Source organism: Schistocerca nitens, chromosome 2, assembly GCF_023898315.1.
Source record: "Schistocerca nitens isolate TAMUIC-IGC-003100 chromosome 2, iqSchNite1.1, whole genome shotgun sequence".
In the NCBI taxonomy this organism is placed as follows: Eukaryota; Metazoa; Arthropoda; class Insecta; order Orthoptera; family Acrididae; genus Schistocerca; species Schistocerca nitens.
The window spans coordinates 753,565,207-753,582,606 of NC_064615.1; the positions used below are offsets into that span (position 1 = coordinate 753,565,207).

The 17,400-nt window shown below is 40.6% G+C and overlaps 1 non-coding gene across 1 annotated transcript; it reads right to left on the reverse strand.

Moving 5' to 3' along the window:
• Window positions 1–1,143: 1,143 nt before the first annotated feature.
• Window positions 1,144–1,218, reverse strand: Trnas-cga (transfer RNA serine (anticodon CGA)). The gene has a single exon. It is a non-coding gene; the product is annotated as a tRNA-Ser (tRNA).
• Between the last annotated feature and the right edge of the window lie 16,182 nt (window positions 1,219–17,400).

Below are 17,400 nucleotides of genomic sequence, written 5' to 3' on the forward strand. Positions count from 1 at the left end.
AGTACACTCGTGAATTCCAGCCGAGAAGTATTTTGATTTTGGTGAAGATACTGCTTCTGACGAATATGGAATGAATGTTATTATTATGCATGACAGTCGATTCCCTTTAAGAGTGCAAAATAAGGTTGCGAAATCTAGCGTCTTACATCTGTGCTCGCCCACCCTGCCTTTCGGTGTGTGACCGAGGGCACTTCTAATAGCGCTATTTGATCTCTCCTTTTCTTTTCCATTCGTGAACGATGCGTGGAAAGAATAATCGTTCGTTAACATCCATATTACATCCAATTTCTCTAATTTTTACGGTTTGCTCATTTCACGAGATGTATGTGAGAGGATGTAATGCGAGGGCGTGATGAAAACTAATGCCTCTGAACTTTTCATGTGAAAACTCTTAAAACTTCTTAAATAAAACCAAATTTATTAATATATCTTAATTTTTGATATCTACATTCTTGTCTCTCAGCATAGGCACCCAAGCGACGACACATTTCTCCAAACGAGATACCAGATTGTTGATACCGTCACGCGCCGACACTATATGTTATATACCGCCATGTTACACGCTACAATTTGGAGACCTCTAGCGGCACAGGGTTGCATCTTGCGTCAGTGGAGCGGGAAAGTCGACCGAGTGATATGCACGACATGTAATATCTTAACCGATACTGAGAGCAGAATAAAAAATTAGGAGGCATTAATTTTCAGCACGCCTTTGTATGTTTCCCGACAGTTACCGGAACGTACTCTTTCGGATCTGCAATAGTAGACCACTCCGTGTTGCACACTGCCTCTCTTCTAGCGTATGCCACTGAATCTCTTTGAGCATCTCCGTAACGCTCGTGAGTAGAATAAACGATTCCGGTCCGCTCTTCGTTGGATTTTTTATATTTCTTCTATTAATCCAACCTGGTAAGGCTCCCAGAGTAACAAGCAGTACTCGAGAATCGGTAGCCTGTCAATTGATTTTGCTACTATATTTTTATATGTTCGTTCCATTTTAGGTCGCTGCAGGTGATTACTTCTAGGTATTTTACGGTAGATACTGTTTTCAACGATTTGTCACAAACAGTGCAACCGTAATGAGATTTTCACTCTGCAGCGGAGTGTGCGCTGATATGAAACTTCCTGGCAGATTAAAACTGTATGCCCGACCGAGACTCGAACTCGGGACCTTTGCCTTTCGCGGGCAAGTGCTCTACCAACTGAGCTACCGAAGCATGACTCCCGGCCGGTAGTCACAGCTTCACTTCTGCCAGTATCTCGTCTCCTACCTTCCAAACTTTACAGAAGCTCTCCTGCGAACCTTGCAGAACTAGCACGAGTTCGAGTCTCGGTCGGGCACACAGTTTCAATCTGCCAGGCACTTTCAGTGCAACCGTACTTTGGCACTATGAAAGGCAATGGCAGACGTGTGGGTTGGCAGCGATAACCCCTTCGGTCACGAATTATTTTTTTCCTGAAAAAGAAATCATATCCTGCTATCCAGGTCTTCGAATTACACTATGATGATTTTTCAGATGTATAAAATATTCCAATGTGCCCTCTAAGGTGGGATACAACGCGTCCCCAAATGAGGACAATGTGTTCAAGTGGGTGCAGTGTAAGTCGAAAAGTCAAAGTATTTTATTTGATTTTATTTCACCAAAATACATAAATTACCCAAAGCTTACTTAATCGATTATATACATAAACTATGGTTTTACACTTGTGAAGAATGATAATCAAAGAAACAATTTTTTTCTATCCAGACATAAGTATATGTTACATTTTACACAACAAAATTTGGTTTTGCCTTTGCAACCCTGTTTCTTGCACCTGTCAAGTGATTTCTTGTCAGTGACCACTGGAAGATGCCCATCGTTGTCCAAACGAACATCAGCTTCTGGACGAACTTCCACATTGGCTAGTTTTGAAGTACTTGGAGATGGCATTGGACTCTCACTAGTGGGACGCCCCCTTTTCCTGGGAACTGGCTTATCTATTTTTGACAGTACTTTCGCCACACTTGCCCTAAAGTGAAGCAAATCAAGGGTCTTATTTTTAGGAACTCCTAATTTTGATATTAAATGTATCTCCAGAACCTACAGTAAAAAACGCTCTTACAGAAAGGAAAACTCATAAAAAACATACATCTGAGTAACCAAGATGAAAAAGCCGCTAAATTCATTTCATGTCGATTTTGAGGTGGGCACACACAGATTTTTTCAGCGCCTACATGATGGAATATTTTTCAGGTTGCAAAACTGTCTATAAACCGTCGGAAATGCTTGTCGAAAATCGTGTTCAGTTTCAAAAGCAGATAACTGCATGTTGTCTTCAGGTGCAAAGCCCGTAAAATGACCAATAGGCATGGCTGTTGCCCTACCATCTCTGAACTACGTGAACAGACATCAGACTTACCAGCCTGAACATTCAAAGCTACCTTTCTGTCTCTTACGATTAGAATGGATATTTTCGTTATTCAGCTGTTGGTTGGCTGAGCTGTAACAAATTCGTTCGCAACAATAACATTCTCGCTGCCAATGCATTGAGTTTGGATGGGACTAGTGTTTCGTTATTACCTCAGTGTCACGTATCATGCATTTAGCGAGTTTTGCGTCTAGGCTACTCAACTTACAATACACCGTCTGATATGAAACGTCTAACATTACCTCCATCATTGTCCTCTTGTTCAAAATTATCTCCAGGATCATCGGACAGATCGTCAATTTCAGATGAAGTAAGCAGCTCTACAACTTCTTCTACTCTAAGTCGCCTTCGTCTATCTTTGACTCTGGGCGTTGTGAAATCGCCGGAAGATGACTAAAAAGACAGAGAAATAATGTCCTAAATTTCTATGCTATTATAACCTTTCAGTCACAATGTCTTCATTTAGAGGCATGTATAAAGTTAGAAATATGCGATTTACCTTTCGTTCCGAAAGACACTTTTAATTTTCACCTTTAAGAATGCACCTTTCTGTGCACAAATAATTGTTTTTGCTTAAACTCGGAAGATATTAATCGGCTGATGGGAGATACAAAGAATACTGGGAAATGTCCATTTGGAAGACCTAATTATGACGGCAGGGATGGAAGATGAATTAGCACAACACGAAATTAATTTAGAGTCCTGATTCTTCCGAATAACTATTACTAGATTAAGGAAATTTGCCTACCCACTTTTTGAGGAATATTATCTACCGAAATACTACAAATCGAAACAACGATATAATTAGTAACAAAAAAAATGTATCCTTCTTTTGTAAATTCGTCCACCATTGTGGTCTTTTACAGCTTATTCTTGTGAAAATGTGTATGGGTCTTTAAAATTTTTATCATTATCTATTTCACTTTCTTCTCTATAATCCGAATCGTTTTCTTCCATAAACCATTTGTTAATTTCCTTTAGAATATTTTTTATGTTTCTTTCTACAACATTTTTAATATCTTTTAATTCAACAACTGCATCTTTTTCTTTATCATGAACTGTAATTTTTATACTGCCATTTTTAAGTAAAATTAAATCCAAGCATTCGACCTGGTATTCTTAATTTAATAAACTAATTAATTTTTCTCTTGTATCTTGTTAATGCATTTTATACTTATAAAATAGATGCAAAATTCTGTCATTTTTATCTTCTTCCATTTATAAATAATTTTTTTTATATTCCGACCATCTTAATTATCTACAATCTCTGCAAATGGATTGTGTCTTTCCATGATCTTTTGCAAAATAATCTCAATTCTTTATAATTTCAGATGAATTACATATTTTTGGCCTTTCTCTATTACTGCTGTTGTCCATACTATTCTGTGGGTTATTCTCTTGCTTGTTGTCTATATCCTTCTGCATGTTTTTCATACTATTCTGGGTGTTAGTCACTTTAATAGAATATATACTCATATGATTTTTATTTAAATACATTTTGCAAATTGATCTAGGTTTACCTAATTTCTTCCCATATTCTGTTACACTTTTTACTGTGTCACATTTAGAGCATTTTTTTAAAAATATCTGCACCATATCAATGGTACTACTCAATATGTGATTGTTGTTATTGTTTTTGTTTGAATAATACCTACGTAGCTGATCCTTATTTATATGCTTTTTATAAATCAATTTAGGTTTATGTAACATTATCCCATATTCAGTAATGTCTTTCAATACACAACATTTAGTACATTTCTTTACTGTATATTGTCCATTTAATACATATAAAAATATAAATTGTTGTACTCATTTTCATCAGTCTCCATTTACTTCCATTTCTAATTTATTTATATTCTTTCACCTGTGTTGTCCATCTATGTTGGCCTTTTAATCTCGATTTACTTCTATTTTTTATTAATTTACTCCCATTTATTTAGTTTCTTTTACATATGTATCCTTTTATTTGTCCTCTCAGTCTCCATTTACTTCCATTTTTCATTCTTTTACATTCTTTCACATCGGTTGTCCTTTTTTGGTGGCCTTTCAATCTCGATTTACCTCCATTTTTAAAAGAAGCCGAATCTGGGGTGGCTGGAAGCAAAGCGATGTGATTTTTTTACCTATATCAAAAATTTAGGTTTAAAAAAATTAAAACGTTTAAATACAGGAACGAATCGTTTCTTTCTTTAAACGTTTTAATATCTGAAAACTTAAATATTTTTCTGTATAAATAAATGCGAAATAACATCAACATGAATAATGGCATTTAAAATCTAGTAAGTGAACTTAACAATGAAGGTAATGGTTGTCAGAGGTTTTCACTAAAGAATGAGAGCTTAAAAAAAATGTTACATCATTTCAAAAGCTGAAATTTTACCAACTCAATATGGTGAAAAAGTTTTATCACTGTTAGATGATAAATATGAAATTACTCTTTCAAATCGTTGTAATAAACCTGTTATGATTACATTAAATTTTATTTATCGAGGTAAAAAACAAATATAAAGATCGTCCGATTCATATTATTGTATTTGATTGAATTGTAGAATTTCTTAATTTAATTTTTGAATATTAAATTTTAATTGAATAATTGATTTTTTAATATAATGAAATTTCGTTTTGTGGGTATAGATAAGTTTTTGGTGGGGGATACTGCCAAATTAGAATCATGGTTTATATTCTGGAATTTTAATCCTATCATTCATACACTACTTGTGATGTCATTACATCTCGTCTGATGCTTGACTGTTAATGCATTCAGTAAGTTGGTCATGAACAAACTTCCGCATAAGTCACAACATAATGCCAGGACATTTCCTGGTGTATTTCTGGCTGCCGGGTGCTGCATGTTGCGCGGAATTACTGATCCAACACGTTGTTCATCAGTAGTTAGCACAGAATTATAATTTTGATCCTGCACAAAGACATATGGAATGTTTGATTACAGCTACCGAGGCAAACGATGTTAAATGTATCTCTGTCTCACAGAATGCGGGAGCTTGTAGAACACAACACTCGGGCTCAGTTTCGTTGACTCATTATGACAGAAAACGCACGTGTAATGTTGTAGAATTGCGTCCTTGAGTTTATAGCTTAGCTCAAGAGTATGTAAGGTAGGATACTACTGAATGTTTTTTTATCACAATTGTATCTACACAACTGGCAGTTACCGATTTACCAATATGAAAACATAAAACCATCTCATATATAATTAATGATTCTGGCTTTCCCTTTCAGCGCTATTTAAGCAGTGACTGTAGATGTAGTAAAGTAGAAACGCAGTAAACTCTTGGGAACTGGTTGATACAGTAAATGTGCCGCGCTATATACAGCTAAATGTCGAAGACTAGGTTATTCAGCTGTGAAATAGGGTCATATAAAGTGCGAAAACAAACGCCTCCCTACTTAATAGATGTATATTCATAAGCAACTGCACTAGCTGCAGTGCTGGAGAAAGAGGAGCACACAGATCATTATTGTGATCAGTTTTCTGCTGTCAGCAGGTCTTTTGTTTCTCCATTTCAGGCAGTCCATCGTTTCCTGCTTTATGTACTACTGCCCTGTACGTCGTTCAACGTACCTTTTTAAGCCTCTTTCAGAGTTTCTTTTGCTTCTTGTTATCATAGTAGCCGTGGCTGCTCTCCCTCTCTTCTCGTTACCTCCACACTTATCACTCTACCCATCAAAATAATTCTTTCCACCCACCGCCACATACAATCTCAAAGCCTATTCAGGACGCTTTGTAGAACACCTTACCAGTATTTTTGTCATAAATTGTCAGTATTACTGCAGAAAACTCTCGTTTTCTTCCAAAATGCCTCTTTCGTCATTGGTTTTACAGTTTTAATGTCCGCGTTGCAATTTTAGTGGCTTTCTATTCTGCTTCCAAGTATTTAAAGGTTTAGCCATCTTTTAAGGTTTCTCCATTCTCATTATGTTTTCCATATTATCACTTCTAATAGCATTATTTTTGTTTTCTTTGCATTAATTTTCATCCCATAGCTCTTCCCTATAGCTTCAGTCAGTAAACCACCTACTCTTTAAAGAATCGACCTCTCATGTATAACAGCTTCATACGTTTGATTACTTTTTAAACGTGTAAGCGAGAAATCGTTTAGAATACTTAGAACTTGTGCTTCATGTCTGTTGGAGGCCACTAAGTGCTCTCGTCATGCAACACTTTATGAATATAATTTGGGCAATTTGTGCATCATTTTAAGCAACCCAGAGTTTATGTTCTCCTGTACATTGATATGATTTTGCAGGTACATTCAGTGGTAATGTAGATACTGTGTGCAAACTGTGTTGCAAACACTCCGTGGTAGTATTAAAACCCCATACCTGATGTTGAATTTTTAATGCATGAACAGCGAAAAAGTTGTAAGAGAGAATCCTTCTTCCTTTCACCATTTTGCGGGGATATCAGCTACAGAAAGTTTCGTAAAGGTTTGCAGTTATGAGTTTCATGTTTGTTGGAAGTCACCGAGTCCTCTCATTCTCTAATAAATCCTGGTTCGTGTGCGCCGTCAGTTAAACTGCCTCAAGACAAACAATGTTTCTAGCTGTAATTCTAATTGTCTCACTGTGCTATACTTTTAACATAAGATTGTAACTGTTAATGAGTAGACTATGACAGCACTGTAAATATTGAAATTGGGTCAATAATAACGCAAAATATTTAAAAGAAAATTTTTGTTGCTGCTGTAAGCCGTTAGGTAAGCAACCTACAGCTGGCTCTGGGTTCCGGATTCCAGGATAGTCGCTTAGTAATGCGTACGACGGCAACTACTTTCCTGCAACTCTTATTCGTCCTTTTCTTATGACACCCAGCTATCTACACTATGTGATCAAAAGTATCCGGATACCCCCCCCCCCCAAAATATACGTTTTTCATATTAGGTGCACTGTGCTGCCACCTTCTGCCAATTACTCCATATCAGCGACCTCGGCAGTCATTAGACATCGTGAGAGAGCAGAATGGGGCGCTCCGCGAAACTCACGGACTTCGAATGTGGTCGGTAATTGGGTGCCACTTGTGCCTTACGTCTGTACGCGAGATTTCCACAATGCTAAACATCCCTACGTACACTGTTTCCGATGTGATAGTGAAGTGGAAACGTGAAGAGACACGTGCAGCGTACAGGCCGACCTCGTCTGTTGATTGACAGAGGCCGCCGTCATTTGGAGAGGATAGTAATGTGTAATAGGCAGACATCTATCCAGATCATCACACAGGAATTCCAAACTGCGTCAGCATCCACTGCAAGTACTATGAGAGTTAGGCGAGAGGTGAGAAAATTTGGATTTCATGGTCGAGCGGCTGCTCATAAGCCACACATCACGCCGGTAAATGCCAAACGACGCCTCGCTTGGTGTAAGGAGCCTAAACATTGGACGATTGAACAGTGAGAAAACGTTGTGCACCTCTTGTTGTTTTGCGTGGCACTGTCTCAACACAGACCTACATTGATGGTTTAACACCTTCATGCTTCCTACTGTTGAAGAACAATTCAGAGATGGCGATTGCATCTTTCAACACGATCGAGCACCTGTTCATAATTCACGGCCTGTGGCGGAATGGTTACACGACAATAACATTCATGTAATGGACTGGCCTGCGCAGAGTCCTGACCTGAATCCTATAGAACACTTTTGGGATGTTTTGGAACGTCGACTTCGCGCCAGGCCTCACCGACCGACATCGATACATCTCCTCAGTGCAGCATTCCATGAAGAATGGGCTGCCATTCCCCAAGAAATCTTCCAGCACCTGATTGAACGTATGCCTGCGAGAGTTGGACCTGCCATCAAGGCTAAGGGTGGGCCAACACCATACTGAATTTCAGCACTAGCGGTGGAGGGTGCCATGAACTTGTAAGTCATTTTTAGCCAGGTGTCCGGATACCTTTTCTCACATAGTGTAATTGTCCTTTACGATTTTTAATGGTTTTGATTAACAACCGTCATTAGTATCTGTATACAGTAGAAAAAGTATAAATCAACCAGAAGTCCATAGAACACAATCAGTTACAGATGAGGTGGTCTAGCCTTATTCCTACAAATGTTCATATATTGTTAATGTATTATGTCACGTGCTATCAATATGGGAATGTTTTTGATACAGTATCATGACAGCGAAACATCAAAAGAACAAATAGGTCATGGAATTCAACAGGTAGTGTGTTAAATGAGAATTGTCTACACGCAAAAGAATAATCGCCCATGCACGTATATTAGGAAAACAAACAAAAACAAAGATATAACCAGTGCTGCTTCATGCGTTCAGTGTTGAAAGTTACTAAAGAATGTAACAAAAAATCGGCTATAGACGTCTAAATAAGATGAATAGATTCTATAAAAGTGCAAGTCAACTGTACATGAGCATAACTAATAAAATAATCTAGTAGCATCTCAGAGTCAGTGGTCATATAATAAAAATGATAATATAAAGATAGACTCCTAGCGTAGTAACTACTGGATTCTTGTCAGGTATTCAGCTGAATTATATAATCACCTAGACATAATATTTCAGCAGTCTACGTGGTCACCACCTTCAGGTCAGAATGCTGTTTGCAAATGTCGCTGGAACTGAGCAGTGTTCTCGTCTGAAGATGGCGGTTCAAAAATGGTTCAAATGGCTCTGAGCGCTATGGGACTTAATATCTGAGGTCATCAGTCCCCTAGATTTAGAGCTACTTAAACCTAACCAACCTAAGGACATCACACACATCCATGCCCGAGGCAGGATTCGAACCTGCGACCGGAGCAAGATGGCGGTCAGTTGGACCACTGAATTAGTGCGTCTAGATGACTCTGTAATGCGGCTGCAGGCCTAGAAGGAATATCGATGTGTAATACTTTGCCACCAGACATTCTTCATGAAAAGGTATGGTCTAACTGAAGTGTCTGGACCGAACGAGGTGGCGCAGTGGTTAGCACACTGGACTCACATTCTGGAGGACGACGGTTCAATCCCGTCTCCGGCCATCCTGATTTAGGTTTTCCGTGATTTCCCTAAATCGCTTCAGGCAAATGCCAGGATGGTTCCTGTGAAAGGGTACGGCCGATTTCCTTCCCCATCCTTTCCTCACCCGAGCTTGCGCTCCGTCTCTAATGACCTCGTTGTCGACGGGACGTTAAACACTAATCTCCTCCTCCTCCTGAAGTGTCTGGTCCACTCTGCAAGACTTGTCCCTCTTACAGACTGCCTAACAGGAGGGGAAACCGTTGAGCTATGATCACATGACGCACTTGAGTGAAGGCTTACAGGCAAGCCAAACGAATTATAAAAATTAATGTGCAAATGTACATGTGTATGTGTGTACCAAACTTTGTACACATATCATTTACTATCTCTAGAGAATGACTATGGAGGTAAGAACCACCCACATATCAAAGGGGTGGGTGTGAAAAACCAGTGCACCAGAAGACGCGAAGATACCCATACTTTAGTCGTCCAGTATTTAAAAATGAGAGCACTTAGAGGTTGGCAGAAAACTTTACACATCATTTCAAACCGTTGCGAAACTTTTTCTCACTGACGATCCCCACAAAATGATGAAAACAGATAAATTTATCGCTCACTACAGTTTCGCTGTTCATCCAATAAAACTGTCACGTGAAGCACGATTTTAATTTATTACTTCTCTATTACTAACTCTACTCTCAACAAATTTTGTAAACGGTATACACATATGCTGCTAAATGTACCTACAAAAATATATCATTGTACCACACATAGTGAAGGAGATATGACGTCAAATACTGGGATGCGTGCAAAATTGCATGTCGTTTTAATTTATTGTTTCTTTGCTACTAACTCTATTCGCAACACATTTCGCAGACAGAATCTACATATGCCGCTGACTGAACCAGAAAAATATAACATTGTTCGACAAATAGTTTAGGAGATATGCCGACATAAACGCCGAGATGTTTTTGAGAAACTAGCGCATATTGCATGATGTTTTAATTTATTACTTCTTCACTCACAATACTTTTCGTAGACAGTAGATACAAACACCACTGAATGTACCTACAAAATCAAATCATTGTACATCATTTAGTTCAGTAGGTTCGCCATCAGAACATTGAGCTGCGTGAAAATGAAACTGTAGGGAGGAATTCAATAGACGTAAGGGTGACATATGTGTACAATACGCGTGGAATATGTTAAATACGGGTGAAATATATTTGATATGTGCGTATGCGGGCAAATTCACTAGTAAAACGCTCATCCTCAACCCCTGGAACGATTTCAGTCAAATATGATACGATTTCAGTCAAATATGGTACACATATTGGATACGAAGTGAAAAAAAATACTGCCTCCTCCTATTGGAATGATTGTGATAACGTGGAAAGAGAAGGGAGGATGAGGAGATGGACAAACAGCGAGGGGGAAGGAGGAGTAAATACATAGCTGTGCAAAGCCGGGTAATCAGCTGGTCTATTATAAATTAGCGGACTTCTTGAGCTACAATCTTCCTGACACTTGAAGCATTTCTCATCGATTTTCTTAAGAAAATCAGGCATAGATGTTGCTAGAGAGCTGGCAGTCAACTGTCTGAAGTGCCTCAAGACGGATCAGTATGAGAACAATGCTGGAGTTCCCAAATTACACACCAGCCACTGCAACATCTGACATTCAGGGTACCAGCGTGAAGACTGGTAGGTCTGAGTAATCAGTGTCGATTGGTTTTTGGATGAGACTGTACATTGAGCCCTTAAATGACAGTAGATTATACTACGGGAAATTGAGCACCATGAAGGACAAATATGGAGAAAATGAAAAAAAAAAGACAGCCGAGCACTAGCAGCCTAGTCAGTTTATCAATGAACGATCAGCTGATGACTCAGGGAGAGCAGCTAAGTATATCACTGAGATCACTCGTATCAGTCGATCAAGGGCAGTCTGTTGGAGAGCAGTGAGAAATGAGTACCGAGTGAGAGCAATCAGGGAGCTGTGAGGACTGAGTGCCACAGTTTTTTTTTATCAGATTGATTAATCAGGTGTCATGCTAAGTGATTTTCATGCTGTTTCGCACAAAGTCTTTTGTCTTTGCCTTTCGGAGGAATGTCTATTGTCGACCCAGTTTTCAGAGACTGAGTCGGATCCCTACATTCATTCCAATATCTATTGTCACCTTGCCATATCTTCATTTTCCATTTGATTTTAGCTGGTCCTTCTTGTGGTCCCAAAATTGAAGCTTTAAGCATCTGACTACATTTTTCTTGTCTGACCTCAGGTTAAAAATATTAAAATGATATGCAACCGCACAAAGCAGGTAAATAGATGCCATCCGCATGGACGATAACACATCATCAGTTGCTGGGCACCTACTACCGGGGTAGGGATTAGCCTGATAGCGTGGAAGGACAAAGGAGTTGAGCTGGCGAGAGAACCATGTTAAAGCTGCAGGAGTCAAAAGGTGAAGACTCGTGGCTGGCACCCAAAAGCCACATGATACGAAAGGAGATCAACTCGTCCACTGGACGTCAAGTCAGTCTCGCACCCATGCATGTAAGTCTGGCTCCGTTGAGTGGTAAGGGAAGTGGTGTAGTTGTTGATTTCTCCCCCCCCCCTCCCCTCCCCCAGTCTCATCCTACTGCCCAGTTACTGAGTCACGCCCATGCAGAATCAAATTTACGCTGAGATCATAATTGTGCTATTGGTATGTGAATGGTAATAAATATCTTACTACTCACACCGTCTACATTTACAAAGTTTTGTTCTTCGTAACATACGTCTATTGTCGATTATACTTTGATTTGCTTACAATTATCTGATTATCAGTTACAGATGTGCTTTTTCATCTGCACACCACCTCTTAAATTCAGATACCTGTTAGTTTCTATGATATTTAGCAGTTCTGATGGGGCTGTACGGTCATGGGACGTAAATAATATGTGAAATTTTGTAAGTATTAGGGTACATAACCCCATGTATAACTGATTTTACTCTATGCAATTTTGGTTGGTTCATGGTTTTTATACGTATACAGAGCCTGCGATGGTGGTTGTTAACGGAAACACGGAGGGATAATAAAGGACATATGAGCAGCTAAGTGTCATATATTTCAGAAAATACTTAAAGGACGATTGGCAATCTTCTTCAAAAAATGTGTGTAACGTTTTCGTCTGTTGCTAAAAGGACTGATGTTCTTCAAACCTCAAACACTACATCTGCCTTTCTCCAATTTTTTGTTATGTATTGGACACTACTCAAACATATTTTCTAAACACAAATTGAAAATTGAAAAGGAGCCAGGAGTCTCCTTTCCTAATTCAGTTAATCTGGTGCTTTCTCTTTTCACCCTCGCTGCCGCTCCTTCATTTAATTAGCAGGGGACAAACCAGGCGTTCCCCATGTAGTTATTTATGGCTTTGCGTTACGTCTGTACCATGCAGCGTTTAGTCTTGTGCTTAATGTGTATGAGGTCGTGTCTCGTGCACTGTTCGTCGTACAATTATATAATATTGTGGAAACACATAGTGACATATGTGAATACTGTTCGCAAAATTTATTGCGAACTGAATTAGTAGTAAAGAAGTAATAAAAAATAGCCGGCCGCGGTGGCCGTGCGGTTCTGGCGCTGCAGTCCGGAACCGCGGGACTGCAACGGTCGCAGGTTCGAATCCTGCCTCGGGCATGGGTGTGTGTGATGTCCTTAGGTTAGTTAGGTTTAAGTAGTTCTAAGTTCTAGGGGACTTATGACCTAAGATGTTGAGTCCCATAGTGCTCAGAGCCATTTGAACCAATAAAAAATAACGTCATGTCTCATGCGGTAATTTTACTGCATGAACAGAGGAAAAGTAGTAAGCGATAATCTTTCCTTTTGTCATTTTGTAGAGGTTGTCAGCGGGACAATATTCCGCAAAGGTTTGAAATTATGCGTTAAATTCGTTGCAAGACGCTAATTGCTCTCATTTTCTAATACTGGATTAATAAAGCGTGGCGTCACGAGGTGCGCTTCTTTTTCACCCTCATCCCCATTCCTTTGGTAGGTATATGGTTTCTATCCTCAGCGTTTGTTGCTTGACTGTAAGATATATGCGTACCAAGTCTGGTTTAAATCGGTCCAGTGGTTTTGTAGAAGATGTGGAAAATGCATAAACACACACACGTAGATACGTACATACATTTTTATAATGTGTATTGATTACTTTTATATAAGTCACCTAATTTTCCAATTTACTTCTTTTTTTCCGTATTATAGTTGCAAGCCACATTTCCCAGTGCCTTTTCCAGGCTTGTAAAAGACTTATATTAGTCTTCCTTCTCTGAAGTAAACCTCTCACCCGAAATTCGCAGTGGCCCTATTACATCTCTCGTGTCTGAATTTTTTCTTAAACTAAACTACTCCTTAGTCAGTTTCTCCGCCAGTAATTTTTCTCGTCTTTTATTCATGAACCCTAACATAACTTTGGCTGCACGTGAAATGAGGCTAATTGTATTGCACCTGATACATTCTTAGACATTCTGTTTCTTTAGTACTGGCGCACACGTAAATGTTAACCTCGCGATTATCAGTAGAATATTATTTTCAACACATCGCTGATTGGTCAAATACGATAAGACGTTTGCTCTGTGTCGTTATATTTACTCTGTCACTGGGCCTCGCGCTGGCCACTGTCGCTCGTGGCAGCACGACGCGACATATTTACACGCCTGCCGACGCGCGCTGGTGGCAGGCCGTGTGATGCGCGGAAGTGCCGGCTGCTGTCCACTGAGCGTGACGGGCCGCGGATTACGCACTGACGCACGCCCCCCGTCAATGCGGTGCGTGGCTGACACACTGCGTAACTGCCGGCTGCTCTCGCTGCACCATTGAAGCCAGACGTCCGTCGACACGCGGCCCAAATGCCGACGCGAGAGCAATCTCTCGTGGCAAGCGAGAGCCCTACTCGCGTTGTGCTTTGGCTCACGACGCGGAGCACAAATAACACCGAGTCTCAAAACACATGAATCGGTGACGTTCAGTAGTGTGTACTGTTTAATAGAAATAGGTGGTAGAGCCGGCCGAAGTGGCCGTGCGGTTAAAGGCGCTGCAGTCTGGAACCGCAAGACCGCTACGGTCACAGGTTCGAATCCTGCCTAGGGATGGATGTTTGTGATGTCCTTAGGTTAGTTAGGTTTAACTAGTTCTAAGTTCTAGGGGACTAATGACCTCAGCAGTTGAGTCCCATAGTGCTCAGAGCCAAATAGGTGGTAGAGCCCGTACAATGAGGCCATGCTACGTTTGATCGTTTATATACATAGGATACGAACAGTTCTGTATACTACTCATCACTGGCCCGCAGCAGTACGTAGACACTACAGGGCATTAAAACCGCAAATCCACGACGGTGGAATATTCCTTCTACCTGCAACACCAGCAATGATTGCCACCCCACCTACTCTGCGAAATGTAAAGCTAAATTACAACCTACCAAAGCTGAGCTCACTGTCCTAATCTGTCCCATTGATACTCCCACTCAGCCGGCCGTTGTGGCCGAGCGGTTCTAGGCGCTTCAGTCTGGAACCGCGCGACCGCTAGGGTCGCAGGTTCGAATCCTGCCTCGGGCATGGATGTGTGTGATGTCCTTAGGTTGGTTAGGTTTAAGTAGTTCTAAGTTCTAGGGGACTGATGACCTCAGAAGTTAAGTCCCATAGTGTTCAGAGCCATTTCAACCATTTTTGATACCCCCACTCACCCCAACAATTCCCTCCACTCATCCCCTCTGCTGAAGATATTATCAAATTCATTACAATCGTCCTCCAAAAGATCCATCCATTCCAGTCACCCTCAAACAACTCTCCTTTGCTGCCTGCTGCATCTTCCATCTCAACACCCAAGTTACCTACAACCACAACCGGCTCCTCTTCGTCTTCACCTTTGACACCCCTTGATGAAACTTCTCAGATCTCTTCCACACAAACCAGTCTTATTCCTTATAATGGACCAAAAGTACTAAAAACTCCTGTATATCACAACATCTGCTCCCTGCCGACCAATAAACATCTTTTAATGCATACCCTGTCCCAAAACAAAGTCCATGCACTGATCCTTAATGAAACATTCCTCCAACACTATCACACCATTCCAATCTCTCCCTATACCCTCCACTGCTCACATAACTCCTTTCCCCTGCCCAGACAAGGAGTTGAAATTGGCCACAAGAACATCCCTGTTCGGCCAGAACCCTTGTAAAATACTCCCACTCCCAATACTCCCACTCCCATCTTACCATTACCTGTACCACCATCTACATCCAACCTCATCACGCCATCTCCTATGACTACCTCACGCACATAGATCACATCTTTTCCACTTACATTATTTCCGCAGACCTCAAGATCCGTAGTATATCCCTCACAGAACTCCAGGGGTGGCATCAGTTTACCGATTCCCTGCAAGGTGACATTTTTCTCATTCCACGCCACAGCCATCCTGAAAGCAACACCACCTCCAATGTCATCCTAGCGTCTCCTTGAACGTCTTACTGCAGAAGTCCTCTATCCAACTGGAGATGAAGACCTATCGGTACTCCTCACTGTTGCCTACACTCAACCTCATCTCTGACTACCCCATCCCAACTCCAACCAAAAGTTATCCCAGTCCACTCCTGGGCCAAATGGAATGCCTACTGAGTATCCACAGACACACAGATTGGAAGCCACACCCTGTCAAGGCAGAAACCTCATGATATCCCTTAGGCCACACCTAGTTAGATGCTATATCAACCCACATTCGTAACAAGACGATCCTCACTACTCCACCTGCCCCTCACAAACCCAACTCAAATCGCATCGTGCGTACCACTCCTCTTTGCAGGCATCTGATTAAGATAGACTCACACGCCACTGGCAAATACAGAGACACATCAGGAATTTATTGAATTTAAAACAATACCATGACTGGCGTCAGATATGCACCAAGCTCAACACTATGCTCCTCATTAATTCCCCCAAGTACTGGAAAGCATCCCACTGACTAACTGGCATACCATGCTTCTACATGATAATCGTTCCTCACCCGACCACCCTTCAAAGGTAACCATTTCGCATCCTATCTGTCTGACATCTTCTCTGTACCTGATGACCCACATTGTACCTACGAAGCATGTTCTGGAACACATTCTCAACCTCCGGCCGGAGTGGCCGAGCGGTTCTAGGCGCTTCAGTCTGGAACTGCGCGACCGCTACGGTCGCATGTTCGAATCCTGCCTCGGGCATGGATGTGTGTGATGTCCTTAGGTTAGTTAGGTTTAAGTAGTTCTAAGTTCTAGGGGACTGATGACCTCAGAAGTTAAGTACCATAGTGCTCAAAGCCATTTGAACCATTTTGAACACTCTCCATCCCAATGCGTATCTTCAACATTTAGAGCAGCGGCCAGTACTCGTGCCTGAAGATTTTCCTCTGTCTCTACAGGAGACTTGCCACTCTACATTCATCAAATGCAATGCTAGTTCTTTTTGCTGATGATGAAAGGATAGTAATCACACCCAAAAAGCAGCAATAAAATCAAAATGTCTTTCAGAAAATTTTTAAGTGTTTCTCTGCAAACAGTCTCACTAAATTTTGAGAAAACACAGTTTATACAATTCTGTAGAGTAAATGGCATAACGCCATTGATAAATATAGACTAAGAACAGAAGTCTGTTGCTAAGGCAGAATACTCAAAATTTCTGGATGTGTGAATTGATGAGAAATTGATTTGGATGAAACGCATCGATGATTTGCTGAAACAGTTAGGTTCATCTACTTATGCTATTAGGGTTATTGCAAATTTTTGGTGGAAAACATATCATTAAATTAGCCTACTATGGCTATTTTCATTCACTGCTTTCATATGGCACTATATTTTGGGGCAATTCGTCATTAAGAGAGTAAGTGTTCATTGCACAAAAGCGTGTCATCAGAATAATAGCTGGAGCCCACCCAAGATCACCTTGCAGACATTTATTTAAGGAACTCGGGATATTCACAGTACCTTCGCAATTCA